The 22,936-nt window shown below is 43.1% G+C and overlaps 1 protein-coding gene and 1 long non-coding RNA gene across 3 annotated transcripts in view; one reads left to right on the top strand and one right to left on the bottom strand.

The window, feature by feature from the left end:
* Window positions 1-22,936, top strand: part of LOC137340041 (phospholipid phosphatase 4-like) — a 212,649-nt gene that overhangs the window by 32,660 nt on the left and 157,053 nt on the right. The gene's annotated exons all lie outside the window — the stretch shown is intronic.
* The window catches only part of LOC137340042 (uncharacterized), a 116,407-nt gene that overhangs the window by 12,955 nt on the left and 80,516 nt on the right, over window positions 1-22,936 (bottom strand). Inside the window, exon 2 of one of the 2 annotated variants that reach the window (XR_010966685.1) lies at window positions 8,386-8,478. The exons of the other annotated variant lie outside the window; for it this stretch is intronic. This is a non-coding gene — a long non-coding RNA (uncharacterized lncRNA). The remainder of the gene's footprint in view (window positions 1-8,385; window positions 8,479-22,936) is intronic. 2 annotated transcript variants of the gene reach the window in all.

The raw sequence follows: 22,936 nt of genomic DNA, 5'->3' as shown, positions 1-22,936 counted from the left end.
TCTTAGTACATCGGCACTTGGAGGATTGTGTCCAATTTTGGTCTCTGAACATGGTGAAGCTTTGGAGAAGGTGCAGAGGACGCTGATCAATAAGATACCTGACCACAGAGTGCTTAGTTAAGAGGTTAGTCTCCATGGGGGTTAAATTAGATAACCCCCGAAAACAGGCGTGGGGATCACCTGCGCCCGTTCATTGCGTCACAGGCAGCACATTGAATTCATGCTGCCTGCTGTTTTACATGATGCAGCCAGTACTACCTGTGCTGTTCATTGGCTGCACACTTCAGCAAAGGACCCGATATCACGAGTGGCTAGCTGTACTTAAAGGCAGCCTGCTCCTCTTAAAGGGGAGGTGTTCTGTAGTTGCGAGAAGTGGTGGGAGTCATTTGAAAACTGAATCTGTGCTGTGGTACTTTGAGGAACGCATGAACGTGTGAGAGAGCATTTTCTGATCATGCACTGGAGGCTTTGGTGCAGTAGGTGGAGAGAAGGAGAGATGTCCTGTATCCCCAGGGGGGTAGAAGGCCCTCGAAACATATGCAGCTCCAACTTGGCACATGGCTTTGCGCAGAGCTTGGAGACCATCCTTTCCAACATGGAACGGGTGGTTGTTAGTCAACCTCCTTCCTTCTATGGTTCACAGCCACACGCTTCGAGTAAGCACGAGTCAGGTGACTATACGGAACAGACTTTATTGCACAGCACAGGTGATCAATCTATATAGTACAAGGGCAGCATTGAGTTTCTCTCACCATCTACCTTGTAACAGCCTTGTAACTGTAGCCCTTTTTATACACAGGTTATTTACTACAAAAGCAAAATACTGTAATATTTTCATAGGCAGACAGAATTTCAGATTTCCACCTCCTATTACCTCCTTTGTTAGCTGTCTCTGGATTTTATCAAGGACACTGTGTTCAAAGCATCTTGTGCTATGGACTATAAGGACCTAAATCGGGCCACATAGCACCCGTTCTGTAGGCACTTCGCAGACACCTAAGCCCCGAATACGGCGTCTGAGATGCGGGCGCACACTTCCGGCGTGATGTGCGCAGAACGCCATCTTGATAAAGGTGGTCGCCTAATGAACGCCAGAAGCATGTAAGGTAAGGAGATTATAACGTTAATCAGTGCGCAACACTGATTTGAAGCAGCCAGCAGCATTATCAAACTCCCCGATCCAGCGTACGCGCTATCCTAACCTCGTACAGCTGAACAGGAGTTAAAGGACATGAAGGACCTCTCACCAGCACTATTTAAAGGGAGCATGCAGGAGTAACAGATTAGTTGCCGGATTATTTATTCTGGCTGCTGGTACAATTGTGGAAGTTTCCTATACTTGGAGAAAGTTGCAACATTATACAGAGAGTGGTCTGGCTGGTCAGGCAGTACTGTTAGTGGCATGTAAAATAGTGTGCAGACCAAAGTTGCTTCCGGAAATGGGTGGCCTGCCAGGGATTTCCTTACCTCTCCTCTCCCACATGACCATCAAATCATCCTCCTTATGATTACACATTGCTTCTTCCCTCATCTCATCACCAACGGATCAGATCAAAGCTCTGCAGTCCTGCTACATCCAGTCGTGAATGGTGGTGGACAATTAAACAACTAACAGGAGGAGGAGGCTCTATAAACATCCCCATCCTCAATGATGGCGGAGTCCAGCACGTGAGTGCAAAAGACTAGGCTGAAGCGTTTGCAACCATCTTCAGCCAGAAGTGCCGAGTGGATGATCCATCTCGGCCTCCTCCCGATATCCCCACCATCACAGAGGCCAGTCTTCAGCCAATTTGATTCACACCACGTGATATCAAGTAATGGCTGAGTGCACTCGATACAGCAAAGGCTATGGGCCCCGACAACATCCCGGCTATAGTGCTGAAGACTTGTGCTCCAGAACTAGCCAAACTGTTCCACTACAATTACAACACTGGCATCTACCCGACAATATGGAAAATTGCCCAGGTATGTCCTGTCCACAAAAAGCAGGACAAATCTTGCACAAAAAGCAGGACAATCTACTCTCAATCATCAGCAAAGTGATGGAAGGTGTCGTCAACAGTGCTATCAAGCGGCACTTACTCACCAATAAGCTGCTCACCGATGCTCAGTTTGGGTTCCGCCAGGACCACTCGGCTCCAGACCACATTACAGCCTTGGTCCAAACATGGACAAATGAGCTGAATTCCAGAGGTGAGGTGAGAGTGACTGCCCTTGACATCAAGGCAGCATTTGCCTGAGTGTGGCATCAAGGAGCCCTAGTAAAATTGAAGTCAATGGGAATCAGGGGGAAAACTCTCCAGTGGCTGGAGTCATACCTAGCACAAAGGAAGATGGTAGTGATTGTTGGAGGCCAATCATCTCAGCCCCAGGACATTGCTTCAGGAGTTCCTCAGGGCCGTGTCCTAGGCCCAACCATCTTCATCAATGACCTTCCCTCCATCATAAGGTCAGAAATGGGGATGTTCGCCGATGATTGCAGTGTTCAGTTCTATTCACAACCCCTCAGATAATGAAGCAGTCCGTGCCCACATGCAGCAAAACCTGGACAACATCCAGGCTTGGGCTGATAAGTGGCAAGTAACATTCGCGCCAAACAAATGCCAGGCAATGACATCTCCAACAAGAGAACATAGGAACATAGGAACAGGAGTAGGCACGGACTGCTTCGCCATTTGATAAGATCATGGCTGATCTGTGATCTAGCTCCATATACCTGCCTTTGGCCCATATCCCTTAATACTTTTGGTTGCCAAAAAGCTATATCTCAGATTTAAATTTAGCAATTGAGCTAGTATCAATTGCCATTTGCAGAAGAGAGTTCCAAACTTCTACCACCCTTTGTGTGTAGAAATGTTTTCTAATCTCACTCCTGAAAGGTCTGGCTCTAATTTTTAGACTGTGCCCCCTACTCCTAGAATCCCCAACCAGCGGAAATAGTTTCTATCTATCCACCCTATTCATTCCCCTTAATATCTTATAAACTTCGATCAGATCACCCCTTAACCTTCGAAACTCTAGAGAATACAACCCCAATTTGTGTAATCTCTCCTCGTAACTTAACCCTTGAAGTCCGGGTATCATTCAAGTAAACCGACGCTGCACTCCCTCCAAGGCCAATATGTCCTTCCGAAGATGCGGTGCCCAAAACTGATCACAGTACTCCAGGTGCGGTCTAACCAGGGTTTTGTTTAGCTGCAGCATAACTTCTGCCCCTTTGTACTCTAGATATAAAGGCCAGCATTCCATTAGCCTTCTTGATTTATTTTCTGCACCTGTTCATGACACTTCAATGATCTATGTACCTGAACCCCTAAGTCCCTTTGGACATCCACTGTTTTTAACTTTTTACCATTTAGAAAGTACCCTGTTCTATCCTTTTTTGATCCAAAGTGGATGACCTCACATTTGTCTGCATTGAATTCCATTTGCCACAGTTTTGCCCATTCACATAATCTATCAATATCGCTTTGTAATCTTATGTTTTCATCTACACAAGAGAGAGTCTAACCACCTCCCCTTGACATTCAACGGCATTACCATCGCCGAATCCCCCACCATCAACATCCTTGGGGTCACCATTGACCAGAAACTTAACTGGACCAGCCATATAGATACTGTAGCTACAAGAGCAGGTCAGAAACTGGGTACTCCTGACTCCCCAAAGCCTTTCCACCATCTACAAAGCAAATGTCAGGAGTGTGATGGAATACTCTCCACTTACCTGGATGAGTGCAGCTCCAACAACACTCAAGAAGCTCGACACCATCCAGGACAAAGCAGCCCGCTTGATTGGCACCCCATCCACCACCCTAAACATTCACTCCCTTCACCACTGGCGCATTGTGGCTGCAGTGTGTACCATCCACAGGATGCACTGCAGCAACTTGCCAAGACTTCTTCGACAGCACCTCCCAAACCCGTGACCCCTACCACCTAGAAGGACAAGGGCAGCAGGCACATGGGAACAACACCACCTGCACATTCCCCTCCAAGTCACACACCATTCCAACTTGGAAATATATCGCCGTTCCTTCATTGTCGCTGGGTCAAAATCCTGGAACTCCCTACCCAACAGCACTGTGGGAGAACCTTCACCACGTGGACTGCAGCGGTTCAAGAAGGCGGCTCACACCACCTTCTCAAGGGCAATTAGGGATGGGCAATAAATGCTGGCCTTGCGAAAGTTACGTGCTGCCTGCATCGCAACCAACGGGGCGCGGGTTAATCGCGCACCGCGATCCCAGCGTCCGTTTTTGGGAGTTAACCTATTTAACCCCCATAGTTTCTACAATAATCACTCATGGTTGATGTTTGCTCTAGACATTGCTCCCTTACATTCCAGTTGATATGCCGACAACATCTATAGTGGAATAGAATCCCTTTGTTCATGTTCAATGTTTCATCTTTCCTTGTGTTACCAGGCAACCTGCTGGTCCATAAAGCAGCTACAGTTATTTTAGTTCACTGTGGTTATTAACTCTCAATTCTCTAACATGTCCAACAGTGGTCACCTCCATTAGCACACCCGTGGATGATGCAGCATCTGATGACTGATGTTACTGCTTCCATTGCAGCACAAACATCTGCCATCGAAGCTCTGACTGTTGCATTGGAATCTTATACTGCTGCCATCGTGGCTCTGAATATCTTCCAGGTGTCACAGCAGTCCAGCAATGTCTTCTCCAACAGATCACCTGGATTGCTGAGGCGCTGCCCCGGGAGAGTGGCAATGGTGCCATGGAAAACTAACCTGCTGCCCTTTCTCAGGATGACAGCATTCCTGCTCCCACCCCTGCCACTCCACCAGTGCCCTTGCTGTTGCCTGTCAGCCAGTCAGCCCAGATTGTTGCAGTCCAGGCTGAGATGGTGCAGTCTGAGGCTGGGCCCTCCCAGCCCAGAGCTGCTTGAGGTCGTCCTCCAAGGCCATCTGCAGTCTCCTCAATTGAAGGTCAGCAGCCTTCCACCACCCATGCTCCAGCCACTGGGGAGGCACCTCATTGGAACACTAGGAAAGGTAAAAGCACACGAACGATAGGCACTGAGGGAATGCACAAGGTGTGCTCTAAAATGTTCCTTATGGCAGCATGGCTCTTGTTGTAGGCCTGCTGTACACATGTGTGTGGGTTTCTGACTGGAGTCATGAGCACTTCATGAGGGGATAACCCTTATCGTCCAGTAGCCAGCCTTCGACTTGCCGTGCTGGTTGAAATATAAGTGGAACAGAGGACTGCCACAGAATGAAAGAATCATGACTGCTGCCAGGATAGCGGGCATTCACCTGCATGATGCACTGCCTGTGGTTGCACACCAACTCCACATTAAGGGAGTGGAATCCCTTTCTGTTGATGAATATGGCAGGGTTCAGATGAGGAGCATGCACAGCAATGCGCATGCAGTCAGTGGCACCCTGCACCATGGGGAAGCCTGTAATCCATGCAAAACCTCATGCTCACTCCTCTTGTTTGTCTCTGGCAAGAGGGAATGAGATGTAGGCGTTTATCATTATATCGAGAGCCTCAATAACCTCCCTTGTACTGTAGTGCGCCAGAAATTGCGAGATGTTGCTTATATCTCCAGCAGCTTGAAAAGAGCCAGAGCCATAAAAATTAAGAGCCACGGTCACCTTGACAGCCAGGAAATGCTGTCCTTGCCCTGCTTTGAGGCTGCAGTTGTGGTTGCAGCAGTTTTCAGAATTCACTCACGATTTCTTTTGTGAACCGAAGATGTCTGATGCACTGGTCCTCGCTGAATTTGAGGTAAGAGAATTGCTCCCTGAAGATCCTCCACAGATATGGCCTCCTGCTGAGTGCCCTGCTCCCCCTCCTCTCTCTTCTAGCAGCTTGTCATGTTCAATTCCCAGAGGAAGCCCTATCAGGCCACCCATGTCTAGAAGCAACTTCTTTCAGCACAATATTTTAAATGACACAAAAAGGACTGCAAGACTAGCCAGACCACTCCCTGGAATGTATTGAAACTTTAAGCCAAGTATAGGAAACCTCCAATAACATGTCCCATTGCACCAGCAGCCAGAATAAATAATCCAACAACTAACCTGTATATACTTCATGATCTCTTGAAATAGCACTGGCGGGGAGTCTTTCATGCCGTTTAACGTCGTGTTCAGCTTTGCGCGATTAAGACTGGAGTGTGGAGTTCTAAAATGGCAGCAGCAGCTTCAAATCAGCTGATTCAGGTCACGATCTGCCTGCTCTGCATGCCGCCAGTGGTCATTAGGTGCAGCACATGCACAAACCCCTTTACCAAGATGGTGTCCTGCGCACTTCCCATCAGAAATGTGCGCACACATCTTGGACTCCATTTTGAAACCTTAAATAGCCACATAGTGCCTAAAAAGTAGGCTCTAAGCAGCCCAATTTAACCCCCTAAGAGTTAACGTTACTTACTTCGAAGAACTGCAGGCATAGAGGGAATATAATGCACGGATTAGCCTCAGTCTGGTTACATAGGCTATTTAAAATGAATAGGGATGATAGGACTAGAAAGCATGCATAGAAAAATGTTAGGCAAATAGTTAAGTTAGATACCAGGAAGTATTTATTTTCGTAGAGAGTCAAATGCTGAAACATGCTGTGACTGAGTTGTGCCATATGCTACCAGGTGACCTGTAGCCAAACCTATTCACAGGCAAGGCATGCCAGTGACTCTGACAGTCACAATAGTCCTTAATTTCTATGGCTCCAGATCATTCCAAGGTATCACTAGCAACATCACTCACATTAGTCAATCTATAGCACAATTTCAGTGACAATTTTAAACGAAGTCACTGAGTCACTAAACGGAGGAATTACTCTTTTCCTATTTGCCCCCTATCAAGACACTTCATAATTTTAAAGTCTCTATCAAATCTCCTCTAGGCCTTCTCTGCTCGAGTGGAAATAGTCCTGATATTTCAAGTCCCTCTTCATAACTATTGTTCCGCATCCATGACATCATTCTGGTGATCATATGGTGTATGCGCTCTATGGCTTTAGTGCCCTTTCTACGATGGGGTGCCCAAAACAGTACATGGTACTCTAACTGTGGCCTATCCAATCCTTTGTATAGATTCATTATTACTTCTTTACTCATGTACTCTATGGCCCTATTTATAAAATCCAAGATCATATTAACATTTTTTATGGCTTTATCTACCAGCACTCATAATTTCAGGGAATTATGTATTTGAATTCCAGGGTCTTCCATTAAGTGTATATCCACCTTCCTTGTTTTTTTTTCCTTCCAAAATGAATTACCTCAGACATATACATATTAAATTGCTTCTGACACTGTCTGCCCATTCAGCTAGCCTGTCCATGTCATCTTGCAGTCTTTTACAATCCTCACTGTTTGCTAAAGCTCTTATTTTGTGTCATCAGCAAATTTCAAGATTATGTTCCCTGTAGCCAGGTCCAAACCATCTATATAAACTGAGAACAATGGTGAACCATGCACTGACCTGGGCACATCACTTCTAACCCTTCTCCAGTCTCATCAACACCAATTTAGCCCAACTCTTTGTTCTCTGTCTGTCAACCAACTTTCTATCCATTCTGTTGCATTTCTTATTATACCATACACCTGAATTTTTTTAACAAACCTCTTGTGGGACACCTTATAGAACACTTTCTTAAAATCCATATACACAATGGCGTAGACTTTGGACTTTCCACTCAGGTTTAAAGCTGCCATTGCCAATCAGCTGCCCATTATAGAAATGGCCCGATTTTCATTGAAATCAAAGTTAATGAAAATCGGGCTGTTTTTATAACGGGCGGCTGATTGGCAACAGCAGTTTTACATCTGGGAAGCAAGTTGAAAATCTACCCTAACATCTACTCATTCCCTTTATTTATGCAAACACTCACCTCTTCAAAAAATCTCTTATTGAATTTGTCAAATATGACTTGGCTTTAACAAATCCATGTTGGCACTCCTTAATTAACTCATGCATTTCTAAACTCAAATTATGGATTCTGATTATTCCCAGAATATGCTAATCTTCCTTCAAAGTTCAGGATATTTGAAACAAATTTGACCAAATAGATGAACAGTCATAGTCTTTTATTTGTGGACAAGCAAAGTTAATTGTATTAATTTTAAAATGCAATCAAAACAAAAGTTATTTTGGCTCGATAGCACTTTGGTCATAATTTCAAACATTGAGTGATATACATTTTGTTGGATGTAGTATTATATATGTAATGATTCACGTCATTGTTCTTGGACATGCTGGTTAACACCCACTTGATATTGTTTTTGCTGATACTATTGGGATGCAATACATGCACATGTGAATGCAAGAGTAATATAAATATACATTAATGCTCTCTGTAAGCCACTCTACCCCAGCATGTTACAAAGAGCATTTCCTCCCTATGTTACCATGACAACGGTATTCAGGTCCACACAATAGCATGGGTAGCTGCGATGGCAGATCATTACAGACATTTTTCCATCCTCCACTGTAGCTGTTTTCTGCAATACAAACAAATGCTCCAATTTAAAAAGGCATTAAAAATAATTTGAAGATAACTTTAAGAAAAGAAAAGCTGCAAATCACAATGGGAACAGAAAACACGCTGTGCACACTTATGGGCATGGAATTTCCTGGATTAGAGTAAATCATAAGATACGCCAAAATTTATGCTGGTTTCTACATCGATCTTGCCAACCAGTACTTGCACCAAAATTTCCTGCCAATCACATTATCATACGCCAGATCATAAAAAACGGCATAAATAAACGGAAATCAGCGTAAACAATTGGGGCCCGAGGAAAGCACAGAACTCACGCCATATTCCTTCTTTAAGTCCCTCTTTATCGATGAACATTAAAGTTTAAAGCCATCAAAGCATACATTTGATACAGCAATTGTGGAAGCTTTTCAATTTTTAATGGAACACTTTCTGATGCCGTAAAAAACCATTTAGATATATAGAAAATACAGTACAGGTCTCAGAAAAAATAAATAAAAAACAAAATCATCAAAAAAAATCACAGTAAAAATTTTGACTGGTTCTTTCTGTGCCTAAACTTTTTGCCTTAAATCTACACTTGCAGAACACTAATACAAATGCAGGAAATTCACGTGAGTTGCTCTTTTGCATGGGGGCAGAACTATCTTAATGAGCTACAGAGGCTTTTGGCAGAGGATTTCCAGAATCGACACAAAAGATCGAGGAAACATAGGCTAAGTGTAAAAACCTGTGTAAGTCACTTACTCCCAAATTTCCTCGATCTTTTGTGCTGGTTGTTGTTTCGGTGCACGTTTCCAGGAAATTCCAGGCCATGATGCCGCTGTACAATATTCGGTCTGGTCCTCATGATGTATATAGTGTGTCCAATAAAAACACTGACAAGCACAATCTGTCTTATCACAGCAATTTGACTTAGTTAGTGCAACCAAAAGAATAACAGATTTTCACTCTTGTACAAAAATATAACACACTAATCACTTGATGTGCATTCATGTCTCTTTGAGTGATTAGTATGTAACAAGTACTTGGCAACTAGGGATGTTGGCTACTGAACTTCATTTCAGGATAATTTTATTCCGGAGACAAAACCTGTCATTTATGGCCCATGATTTATATTTGGTAGCATCTGTTTTCCATTTGTCAAAATGACACTGTTTCTGTACATTGCACACTTCCTTTAACAAAAGGTGTTTTGCCTGGTTCCTAATTGATTGACTTTGTTTCTGTCCATTCTATTGCCTATGATCTTGCCATCCCTATATATTTCAGGATAAAATAGAGATTAGCCAAGTGGCTATATTAAAATTTTGAGCTGTGTACAGTAGTGAACCAAGTTTTCAATAATAAAGCCATCATATTTAAGAGAAATGAATTGGTAACAGTGGGGGAAAAAAATTGGATAAGGGTCCGTTTCGGGCGGAGGTAGCACGATGTGCTTGTACCCCGCACCCGATGGACCCACGCAGGCAGGACGCAAGTTTAGACCCACTCAAGGACTTAGCTGCAATCAGCCTTCCTTTCCAGGCCTTGCACGTGGAATCAATACAATTTGCACTTTCCACCACCAGGGGGAGCTCAATCTCTTAAAGGGAGGATGTTTCTTAGAAATCTCTTAAAGGTAGCTGCTACCTGTTGTTTGCTGAAAATAACACTCTGCTGTCTGCATGGAGTCTGAACGGAAATCAGACATCGCACATGTAAAACACAGATGCAGGTCCCATCCCTATGTTTACACACTGATGTTATGTTAAAACATTGAATAAAGGTTGCACACTACTAAATCCCACATTCTCCAATCTGCACGCCAGGCCTCACCAATCTGCCGATCTGAGTTGGTACCAGGCCTGCGAGAGTGCATGCACCAAGGTTCTTTGCTGATGCACTAGAGACCTTGGGTGCAAGAGCTGGACAGAAGGAGGGACATCCTATATCCGCGGTGGGGGGGGACAAGAGGCCCTCCAGACATATACTTGGGAGGCAGCGGGGGGGGACGAAGTCAATGCCAGGCGCATAGCATCATGAACATGGATGCAGTGCAGGAAGAAGTTCAATGCTTTGACATGAGTGGTCAAGATGAGTGAGGTCAACTGTCAAGGGGCGTCTCCTACCAACTGCATCACGAACTACACCTCCCATCCCCCACATACCAATAAACTCTTTCCATCAGTACTCAACTCTTCCAATCAGATGCTTTCTCTCACCCTTACACATTACCAATGTTTCAAGCCACCCACCCACAACTCACAGGCCACACACACTGGCAGCATTTCAACCATGACAGACACACCGCCCAGACACACGTCCCGTTTTCTTGCAGGAGAAGGTGGCGCATATCAAGAGGTAGCAAGTGGTAATTGCATTTAGCCCCTCGAGCCTGTTCTACCATTCAGTGAGATCATGGTGGACCTGTGATCTAACTCCATATACCCGCCTTAGCCCCATATCCCTTAATACCCTTGGTTCACAGAAATCAATCAATCTCAGATTTAACATTCACAATTGAGCTAGCATCGACAGCCGTCTGCAGAATAGCGTTCCAAACGTCTCCCACCCTTTGCGTGTAGAAGCATTTCCTAACTTCACTCCTGCACATCCTGGCTCCAAGTGCTAAGTTATGTCCCCACGTCCTAGTATTGAAGTCTAGGAGACATCCAAAAACAATTACAAATATCTCATCAAAACATATAAAATTCTAACAGGACTAGACAGACTAGATGCAGGGAGGATGTTCCCGATGGCTGGGGAGTCCAGAACCAGGGGTCACAGTCTCAGGATACAGGGTATGCCATTTACAACTGAGATGAGAAATTTCTTCACTCAGAGAGTGGTGAACCTGTGGAATTCTCTGCCACAAAAGGCAGTGGAGGCCAAGTCATTAGATGTATTCAATAAGGAGATAGATATATTTTTTAATGCTAAAGGGATATGGGGGAAAAGCGGGAACAGGCTACTGAGTTAGACGATCAGCCATGATAATTTTGAATGGCAGAGAAGGGCCGAATGGCCTACTCTTGCTCCTATTTTCTATGTTTCTATGTTTCAAATAATCCAGCCACTAAACTGTAAATCCTGCATGATCCCTTTAAATAGCGCTGGTGGGGGATTCTCCAGGCACAGATGGTTGGGGTTAAGACTGTGCGTTGAATTGAGCGTTAAGTCCCAAAATGGTGTCTATCACTTTAAATCAGTGTTGCGCACTGATTGAAGCCATTTTCTCCCTACTTTGCATGATTCCAGCGTTCGTTATCTGCGCCTGCGCTAACTCCTATACCAAGATGGCGTCTGGCGCACATCATGCAGGAGACGTGCATGCGCATCCCGGACGCCATCTTGGATGTCGGAGAGGCCATGTAGCGCCGAAACAACGGGCGCTACACGGCCCAATTTAGCGCCCAGTGTTCCTACAGATGCTTCTTAAATCCCTTCCACCCAATATACACCCAGTTCCTGATAATCTACACACAGAGCTTCTTATCTCCTCATTCCACTTTTTCTAATTAAGCCATTTTCCTTTGACCTATGTTGCCTGAATTTCATTACAGTCAATTTCTTTGGAAGCTCCAACTTTCTTTTTTTTTCCCCCCAGGAACAGCTTCAGGTCAAATTCTGAGCTGTTCTTGCTGTCGACTGCATATGGTCACCTCTGTTCTTACTCACTCTGTTGTTCTCTAGATGACAGGCAAACATTTTTTCTGGGTGACAGGTACTCTTTATAACAGTACTTGGCCATTTGGAGCTTTCGGCACATCGATCGCCTTCATCACAGTTATTATCCTATTATATACTTACTGGAGCCTGAAAACACACACTGTGATAATCCCTCATGTTGTGTCTGTTTATTACCTTGACTGTAACTGTAATTGATACCAATCATTATGTTTCTCTCTTGGTTCGCTGAAATTTGGTTTTGTGTTAAATAATTGAAATGAAGAGATTAGATAAAAAGAAAAAAAGCACAGAGATGTTGGAAATCTGAAATAAAATCAAAAAATGCTCAAAATGAAACATTTTGAATTATGGTAACAGTCGGAATTATAAGGCATCAATTTTCCACTGCTTTGGTGGTGTAGCCGTACTGCTGGTGGGATTTAGCTCGGAAGCTCTTTACCACTGCCACTGTTGAATATTTAAGAGCTTTACTGAGAAACCGGCAGAAGAGGATGGGGGAACATCTATCACAGCAACAAAGTACATGTTGGATTGACAAGACATAAGCTCTCTACGGGAAGAGAGATGCATTTAAAACATTTGAAAATAGGCAGTGCCATGATGAGGAGTGGTTTCTTTTGCCCTTATTTTTGTTGTGTGAAAAATCATGAAGATAAATACCTGACTATGCAGAGGTGAGTGATCTTGATAATCAAATTTGCCAAATCGCAGGGGAAGGGGGGGGGGGGGGGTGCGATGGAGTGATTGCGGGGGGGATGGGGGAAAAAGAGATCGCGGGGGGTGGAAGAGAGACCGGGGTTGGGGGTGGGGGGGCGGGAAGAGAGAGAGAGACCGCGGGGGGGTGGAAGAGAGACCGGGGTTGGGGGTGGGGGGGCGGGAAGAGAGAGAGAGACCGCGGGGGGGTGGAAGAGAGACCATGGGGTGGGGGGGGGGTGGGAGGTGGAGAGACTGCAGGGGGAAAGGGGGAGAGACTGCAGGGGGAAGGGGGGAGAGACTGCAGGGGGGAGGGGAGAGAGACTGCGGGGTCAGCTGTCGGGTTTTCTAAGCCCTGGAAAACCCGTCCCGCAGCCATTAAATTCAAATATCTCCCAATCTGAGAAACGGAGCCTCATTTAAATATTATAATCACTGATCCGCCTCTCCAGAGCCGGTTACTCGGCTGCACCCAAACCCGCCATGGTAAATCTGGAAGTAGGTGCGTTCATGGCCAGCTGGGGTCGGGTTTCACTCATTTTCTCATTTAACCAACCCCCCCCCACCCCACCCAACCCTTTCATGCCCGTAGTGGGGGTTTAAAATTCTCTCCCTCACATACCAGCTATTCTACCTATCTCACCCTGCACACAGTGAATGGCAAACTGCAGATGCTTTCACCAGCCACTTCTCTCTCTGCTATCCCTTTACACTAAAAGCTAACCTATGTCCCTCTCTTTCATTTCAGGTGCTGAAGGCGTGGACATACCTCTGCCACTTGAGGGCAAGAAGGCCAGCTTTCTTGATGATGCAGCGTCACTTGATCCCAGCCTCACGAGCACCAGCTCGGAGACTGGCACCATATGTACTTTATTGGCTAGGCTGGAGGAAGGTCTTCACGTGGTGAATCACCGGGCACAAGTGTGCAGGAGCTTCAGCAGGGGGTTAGAACACCACAGGTGCCTGCTCACATACTAGTTCTGCTGCAGAAGATTCAGATGCTGACTTCGAGGCCACAGCTTACCAAAGAAGGCAGCTGGGCATATACCGGGATTTGCTAGGTGCACTGCAGCTGGGCATATACCGGGATTTGCTAGGTGCACTGCAGCTGGGCATATACCGGGATTTGCTAGGTGCACTGCAGCTGGGCATATACCGGGATTTGCTAGGTGCACTGCAGCTGGGCATATACCGGGATTTGCTAGGTGCACTGCAGCTGGGCATATACCGGGATTTGCTAGGTGCACTGCAGCTGGGCATATACCGGGATTTGCTAGGTGCACTGCAGCTGGGCATATACCAGGATTTGCTAGGTGCACTGCAGCTGGGCATATACCGGGATTTGCTAGGTGCACTGGGCAACCTACAAGAAAACCTGCGCACAATATTGCAGAGCATGGAGTCCAGCTCCAAGTTGTGTCAAGGCTTCCTGCAGAGCATGGAGACCATTCTGTCCAACATGGACCGAGCTCCAACAAAACAACAGTGGCGGCCACCGTCATGAAGCCTTTCCTGATAGCTCTCACAGCTTCCGTGGAAGCTCAGACAGCTGCCATCTTTGCTTTGGGGGCCACTGTTGACATGGTCTTCCAGTGCGTCACACCACTGCTGCACTCTGTTCTCGAGCAGAGGCAGAGGACTGCTGAGGCTCAGTCCCAGGAGAGCGGCCTTGGCTCAGAGAGGCACCTGCTCTCCTGACAGGAAGCAGGGAGCAAGCGTGAATGAATTGGTGGGATGTATGTAGTGGTGTGCTTCAGGGACCTCTGCTGGGATCTCTTTCATTTTCCATTTTTATAAATGGATTTAAACATAGCCACCATCCCACTTTCTTCCAAAACTGCCATAGTTATGGGATGGGGACAGAGAAAGAGAATAGAACTCACTTAACCAGGTTCCTTTGCTGGGCAGACACCACGGAGGGAATTTCAATCCTCCCCCCACAACGGTAGGCAGGAGGGGGTTGGGGGAGTGGGGGGGTTAAATTGGTAAAAATGTGAAACCTGACCCCAACCTACCGCGATTGCACCTACGTCCAGTTTAACCTCGGCGGGTTTGGGGGCATCCGCGTAATCCGGTCTGGAGAGGCGGGTCAGTGATTTTAGTATTTAAATGAGGCTGCGTTCCCCAGATTTTGGGTGCCATTCCCAGGGCTCGGGAAACCCGGCAGCTGTAGGGAGGTGGGAGCTGCCAGGCCCAGCAGGTAATTGCTTTTCCAGCACAGCTTGTGGGCCAGGAGGAACAGGAGTGCTTCCTCCTAGCCCCTCAGAAGCACATCTTCTGCCGCAATCTGCCAACCCCCCGCGATCGGCCAATGGTCTCTGGCAGATACTTTCTACTGCAGGTTATCCTGCCTAGGAGATAGCCAGCCTCCCAATCTGGCCGGCTGCAGGGTGGGAGACGGAGTAAAGAAATTCTAATGAGGCCCTGCCATTAAATTTGGCAAGAACTCCGCTTCCCAGTATTTCCGGGTTTCCCGGCCACTACACATGTCCCCGCTTCCTCCCCGCCTCTCTGTAAATATTGAGGCCCACTTCTTGCTCCTATGGATGCACAGTGGCTTGGCATTGGTCTCACCTTGTGGAGGTAGATGTAGGGGAATTGTCTGAGGAGATCTAATGAAGTTGGGATGTACATAAAGCAAAGGAATACATCACAATATAGCTTTAGAAGAATTTTGAAATATGAAAGTTGAATTTTGAGCTTATGCGACTGATTATGGAGCAAGCATAGAGCAGCGTGATTGGCTATTTATTGGCCTCATTTGCTCAATGTGGAGATGAAAATGGAGTTGAAAAAACACTGAAAACTCAAATTTTTGAATTTTATATATTGAAACTATACTTAACTCTTCCTCACATAAACAGAACCTTTCCTTTAATTGCTTTGTTTTGTACAGAGCGTTTCATGGCATCCAACTATATTCCCCAAGAACACTAGTAGATTTACCATTTCCAATTTCTGATAGTTACTGCAATTCTGTTGCAGCTAAAGACAAAACCAGTTTACCAATCCTTGTGATGTAGCAAATTTACTGACACAGTGGTCCCAATTTTAACTTCGGGCCAGTTTTTGGAGGGAGAGCTGCAATGCGAGTTTGAAAACTCCAGGCTGCTCCAGAAATGAGGCCCGGGGTATTTTAACTTGTGGGCATCGCTTAAAATCCAATGGCCGACTTGCCACACGTGGGAAGTCGGCTGGAGCAGCGGAAAGTTGTGTGGCCCAGAGGCTACCCGCCAAGACCGGGTAAGTAGTGGGATCAGCTACCGGGGCCATCCTGCGGGGGTCTAGTGATTGGGAGGGGAAGGAGAGCCCTCAACAGGGGAGGCCTAAGCTTCCCTTGTGCGGCCCAGAGGAGCACTCCTGCTCCTCCTGGCTCCACGAGGATAGTGAAAAAAACATTTAAAACATATCCTTTTGGGCCTGTTCCACTATTCTGTCAGGTTAAAAAATTCTAAGCTCTAACATTTGCTGAGGATGTAAATAGTGGAGCTAAAGCAATGAAACCGATAACTTGACAATTGTTACCTATTTGACTGTAACAAATAGACAAGGACATTGCCATTTTATAAAATTAATTTAGCCTATTTGGACCAGCAAAAATGATATTTTGTTCAAACTTAAATATTCTTTTTTTGCCCTTCAGAAGTCTTTAGTGAAATTTATTTAATAATCAGCTATTTTCTATAATTAATTATGCCAATTATTTTGCTTCCCAGTACTTTTAACTTCATCACAATGCTTATCGATAACTTCACTTCTATACCAGCCTGCCACTAACTGGGTTTGAAAAACTGTCCTGAAACTGATAGCTGAGTACTGATTATTGATTATTTCAGCCTTAAGTGAAGGAGTGATCACCTGATTGGAAGGTGACCTGTATGAAACGTCTTTTATCCCACCTTCCTGTGATAAGTGAGTCCTTGGCTAATTTAACTAAAGCAGATTCAATAGTTTTAAATTTGCAATAATAATTGAATTTCACTGGTACTGCCTTCCGTGAAGGAGCTTTGAAGTGCACAACATGAATTTTCATAAGTGCTTTAGTGGCTTATATTTGCATTGGCTGTGTTTATTTAATAAAAATATTTATACAGGATGTCCCAGCTAAGCTGGAAAGCTTGTTTACAATGATTTGCAATGGATAAGGGAGGCTAAGAGGGAAACCCCATAGAGCAGGCCAAATAGATACAGCACTGCCCAGCATAGGATCATTGTTAAACTTTCTAATTTAGTGACATTGGTCCAGATTTTCTGTCAAAATAACGGTGAGGCTACTGGCGCTCACTGCTTTTATACGCAAGTGCTATAGCAACTTCAGGCGAGGGCAAGTTAAATGCAGAAATCCAAAATTTGCTGTCCTAGATGCACGAAAATGGCATCTTGCTGGTTGCCTCACCATTGAAATGCATTGAATGTTGTGAAGTTGCTGTATTTTCTCAGTAGATACGAACTAAAGCGCCACAGAAAGTTAAGTCTTGTCTATTTCAGTCTAAGTTCCTCTTTAATGACGTGACAAGTGTTAATTACTGCCAGTCAACCTCTCTGACACTGAAAATTAAATATTACCAAGTGTGGAGTTTCATTCCTACAGGTTTTAATTGTTGGGAGATTTTAAAAATTCAAAATTTTTTAATTTTAAATTTTTTTTAACCTTTTTTTCTGTTTTTTTTTTCTCTCTCTCTTAATCCAACCTTCTTTCCCTCTTGTTATTTCTCTTTCTGTACCTGATTTGACGTTGAATTCATCCACTCTAATTTACACTTCCTTTTTCAGTCCTTGCGTTGTTAATTTCACAATCCTTCAATCTGATTGGTTAAGGAGATACACAGTTGCTTGCCCTGTTCACTCAGGTCCCAGATGCCCTGTTTCCCTCACTGCGACGTTATCAGCTTGCACTTTCAGCAACTTGCCACGCAAAAATTTTAAAAACCTAAACATGCAAGGGCAAGTCTAACTAACGGTAGATGCTGTTAGATGCCCTGCTACAGCAAATTATGGCCCAATGTAATTTCTGAGTATTGTCTGATTTCTGCTTAAACTGTATGAGGCCTGCATTTGACAGAGGGCAAATTGCATGACACTCTCCCTAACTAGTATGCAACAAAGGCCTTACCATATTTCAATTTTATATATAATCTACTGGTTTTGCTTTGCAATGCAGTGTTGGTAGCTTTTGCTACTTGAGTACCATCTCGAGATTAGATTGCTGTGATGAAAGAGAAGACGAACCTCGATAATGAACTCTGTGTTCCATGAGATCTGATTTGTTCAAAGCTATTCCCTTTTCGTTGTTATCTTGCTGATCAACATTGAAACAGCTTTCCGTAGAGAAAACAATTATTTCTAATTGAAGTTTGTGGTTATTTAGAATGAAACATTAGCTTCAATAAATGAACAGTATTTACATTTGCTTTTATTACATTGAAGAAACAACCCATGCATGAGATGCAGATGCATAAAATGGGTGATGTTAATTATCAAAAATTGACTGCGGTGTAAAGATAACAGGCAGAAAAGAAGGAAAGCGTTTATATAATGCATTTGGGACTACTTTCTAGATCAGTATGTTTTTAGTCCAATAAGAGGCAGTGCTAGACCTAATTCTAGGAAGTGAAGTGGGATGAGTAGGTAATTCAACGGTAGAGGAACATCTAGGAAACAGTGACCATAACAAAATCAAGTTAGATATAAAAATTGGAAAGGAGGTAAGAGTCAAAGATAAAATGTATTTGGCTGGAAGAAAAGCCAATTTCAATTAGATGAAAAGGGATCTAGCCCAGATAAATTAGAAAGAAAAGTTAGCAGATAAGACAGTGCTCAAACAATGGGAAATATTCAAGGAAGAAATGATTGGAGTACAGATTCCCACAAGAAGAAAAGGTGATGCAGCAAAAACTGGAGTTCCTTGAATAAGTAGAAAAATTAAAATTAGACTTAAGGAAGAGGCATATGACAAATACAGGGCTAATAATTCAAGAGAAATTAAGCAAAATTGAGAAGGAAAAAAATTAGTAAGGCTGAGAGGGATGAAGAAAGACTGGCAGGTAATATAAAGGGAACTATAAAGGATTTTGCAAACACAAGAAAGTAAAAGATCGTTAAAGAAAGGGAAGCAGGGCTGATTAGAGATGAAAAAGAAAATCATATTCAGGATGAAAAGATGGTGGAGTTACTTAATGAGTACTTTGCTTCAGTTTTCATAGAACAGTGAGGTAGTAGGAATGAAAAGGTACAAGAAGAGGAGGTGGAGCAATTAGTTAGGATAACTAATACAAAAGTAGTACTGGATGTTGGTGAATTCAAAGTGGAAAAAGCACCAGGCACTGATGGCACATATCCTAGAATGCTGAGAGAGGTTGATAAGGACATAACAAACATTATTAGATATGGAAGTTGTGCCAGATGATTGGAGAGTTACCAGTGTAACACCTCTGTTAAAAAAGGGAGAAAGGGGGTAAACCAGGTAACTGTAGCCCTGTCAGCCTAACATCCATAGTGCTTAAACTTTTATAGGCCATAATACAGGGTAAAATGAATACTCACCTAGAAAGAAATGGGTTAATTAAGGACAACCAGAATGGATTTGTACAAGGCAAGTTGTGCCTGATAAATTTAATAGAGTTAAAGGAGTTTGAGTTGAGGAAATAATGGAGCGTATTGATAAAAGAAATGCAGTGGATTTTGTGACTTAGGGGTCCAGATACACAGATCTTTAAAAGTAGGAGAAAAAAATTAATGGGATGTGGGATGCTAAGTTTTATAATAGAGCCATAAAGTACAAAATAAAGCAGGTAATAATAAGTCTATACAAATCAGTGGTTATAAATTGGGGTAAATTTTCATCTTCACTGCCTAGGTGATAATTTGACGGAGTGAATCAATAATTTAGATGGAATAAAAATCGGGCTAGTTCTACAATGGGCGGGCGATCCGTTCCACTAAATTACCGCCCAGGCGATAAAGACAAAAATTTACCCCAACTTGTCCGGTTTACTTTAGGAAAGATGTCAAGACCATAGAGCAGATGCAGAACAGATTCACTAAGATAATACTAGAGATGCGAGACTTTAATTTTGAGGAGAAACTGGAGCTGTTTTCCTTAGTACAAAGAGAGTTAAGAGGAGATTTGATAGAGGTGTTCAAAATAATGAGGGGTTTTGATAAGGCAAATAAAGAAAAACTATTTCCACTGGTTGGTGAATCAGAAACTAGAGGGCATAAATTTTATATCATCAGCAAAAGAGGGAAGGGAGAGGTTAAGGCAAATGTTGTTTTGCAGAGGGTTGTTAGAATATGGAATGCCTACTAGAAACAGTCGTGAAAGCAGAATTCATAATAGCTTTTAAAAGGGAAGTGGATCAATACTTGAACAAAAAAATTAAAAGGGTATGTGGAAAGGATAGGGTAATGGGACTCTTTCAGATAACTGGTAAAGGCATGATAGATCAAATGACCCCCTTCTGTGTTGTACAGATTGGCCTCACAGGTTAAAAAGCTAGATTATACTGTTGGATGTTTTGATTTATATAACATGGGAAATTATGTTATTAAAGTGATGTTTTACTTTATGCTAATCTTCAGACCAAGCTTCTACTTAGAAATTATTAACTTTATTCTGTGGTCCAAAATCCTTAGCAGGAGATGCCCTTATTTAGCGAGCTAAAACCATGCTGTGAACATTGTGACACCTTGATGGGAGACTGTCGAGTCTCGATAGTCTTTTTTTGCATGTATCTATTGGTTTCCTGCTTTTCTCTCTGCTCTTATATGTCTCTCTCTAACTCTCCCTTTCCCCACATATAACTAAAGTTGTTCTCATATTTACAATGTGATATACTGGTCTCAGGAGCACCTTGGAGTAACATTGGCATGTCATGGATTGTCAGGAATAAAATAGAGTAGCCTGACAGAACAAGAGAAACCATCATCAGGTACATTAGCAGCTTCATTGGAAGAGAGGCAAATAGGTTTAAGGAATGTCAACCTGTGGGCCTTTCTGATTTTAAAAAATCTGGGCGTTTTAAAAAAAAAATCCTAAAATCTGGAAGCTTTAAAAAAATTATTTAAAACTTTTGTGATCATTTAGGAGAGGATTAGCTTCCCACTTCGGGCTAATTTTGTGTCAAATCGCAGCAAAGTTTAGGCAATTTTATGCAGGGATCTTGTGCCCACCAGGAAATAGGTTGAGACTCCTACAGCTACCAGAGCAGGGAAACTTTCATCCCATTGTTTTGGGCCAAGTTCAAAGCCTGATCCCACATATGAAAGGACACAGTGTCGTGTGAATAATTTTATTAAGAAATGGAACTGATATTGAAAGTGATATTGCTGGAGTAAAGGACAATGCAGAAATCTGATAGAGGAAAGAAGGAACATGCAAATGATTTTAAATTTGCAAGATTATTTTGAAATAGCCTGTGAAAATATAGTTCCAGCAGAGATGCTACCATACACATGTGTGAGAAAAATCATAGTGTATGTGCAGCCTCTCTATATAAAATAATTTGTGATTCAGAGGGACACAAGGAAAATTAAAATGGGGAGTGAATAGTTTTAAAATCATTTCACCCGCTTGTTGTGACAATAACAAATTATAACACAATTTTAGAACTCATGTAATATGGCTTATCACCAGCATATTGAAGATAAGAGATCTTACAGTGAAATTGCAATGGCCTACATTAAACTTTAACTGTGTCTAAAAATGTTGCTTCCCTAATTTTTCAATATCTACCATCTATGAAATCTTACATCAATCTCCGAATCCTGGAGAAACCCCTGTATTGTACAAATTACAGTACCAAATATACAAATAAAAACAGGCATATTGCAAAATTATCATGCTACATATGTTTTTTTCCTATTTGATCTAGCCATTTTCAATGACAGAAGTGTGAAGTTTGAATAAATTGGTCCCATTTTGTCCTTGAGACATTAATGGTTATCACTTGAAGTGTTAGATATCTTTATGGCCGATCCATCAGTCATCTTTCTTTTCCTTTCTCTCTCTGTCTCTGTTATCTCTCAAGTCTGTCATACATTCTTCCTGATAACTAAATATTAGGAATCCACTCAGTTCAGTTCTTGACAGGAAATGTTCATTTGTTGTATCATAAATGCACAACATAATTGCAGTGTAATCTTTTTCAGCCACCAAATGTTTTCACATATGCATCAGAGTAACCACAGTGATATTATTTCCACTACACCAGTCAATTCTGACAGTTAGAAACATGCCACACTGGCATTGCTTGACCCAGGTGAATTACTGATGTCCAAATATAATGTTATTCAGGTTTGCACCCGACTGTGAAAGTATGGGTCATTTGATTTATGCAGCACATTGACAGCTACTGGAAGAACAAGAAGCCAAAAACTACAACAACAACAACTTGCATTTATACATTACATAGTATTACATAGCATTAACAGCACAGAAACAGGCCATTCGGCCCAACTGGTCTATACCGGTGCTTATGCTCCACACGAGCCTCCTCCCACTCTACTTCATCTCACCATATCAGTATATCCTTCTATTCATTTCACCCTCATGTACTTATCTAGCTTCCCTTAAATGCATCTATATTCTGGCGCCTTTAACGTAGCAAAACGTCCCAAGGCGCTTCACAGAGGTGTAATCAGATAAAAATTGACAAAAAAAGTTAGCACATTTATTGCTGTAAATCTATAATACCAAGACTTTTTATTCAGATATTTTCTCCTTTTAGTCCTTAATCCTAAACAGTTGCTTAGTTGGGACATCTGGACAAATCACAAACCTCTCATGATTTCTAATGGCAACTTTAAAGTTCCAAGGTTACTTCAGTTTATTAGTCTGGCTCTGAGCACAAAGACAGCTTTGGTAAATGTAACTAATGTCTGTAGTTCTACTGTAGTATTGTATTCATCAAACATCGATGTAATCCCCTTGTTCAAAAAAGAATAGAAGAACAAATCAGGTATGTAAACGTCAGTTGTGAGCATGCTCCTAGAATCCATAATTCAAGATAAAATTAATGTGCACTTCGAAGTGCATAGGTTAATCAAGGACAGCCAGCATGGATTTGTTAAAGATATGTTGTGTTTGGCAAATT

This window comes from Heptranchias perlo, chromosome 21, assembly GCF_035084215.1.
Source record: "Heptranchias perlo isolate sHepPer1 chromosome 21, sHepPer1.hap1, whole genome shotgun sequence".
Lineage (NCBI taxonomy): Eukaryota > Metazoa > Chordata > Chondrichthyes > Hexanchiformes > Hexanchidae > Heptranchias > Heptranchias perlo.
Note: the sequence above shows the minus strand (reverse complement) of the source record. Positions and strands in the feature narration are given on the sequence as shown.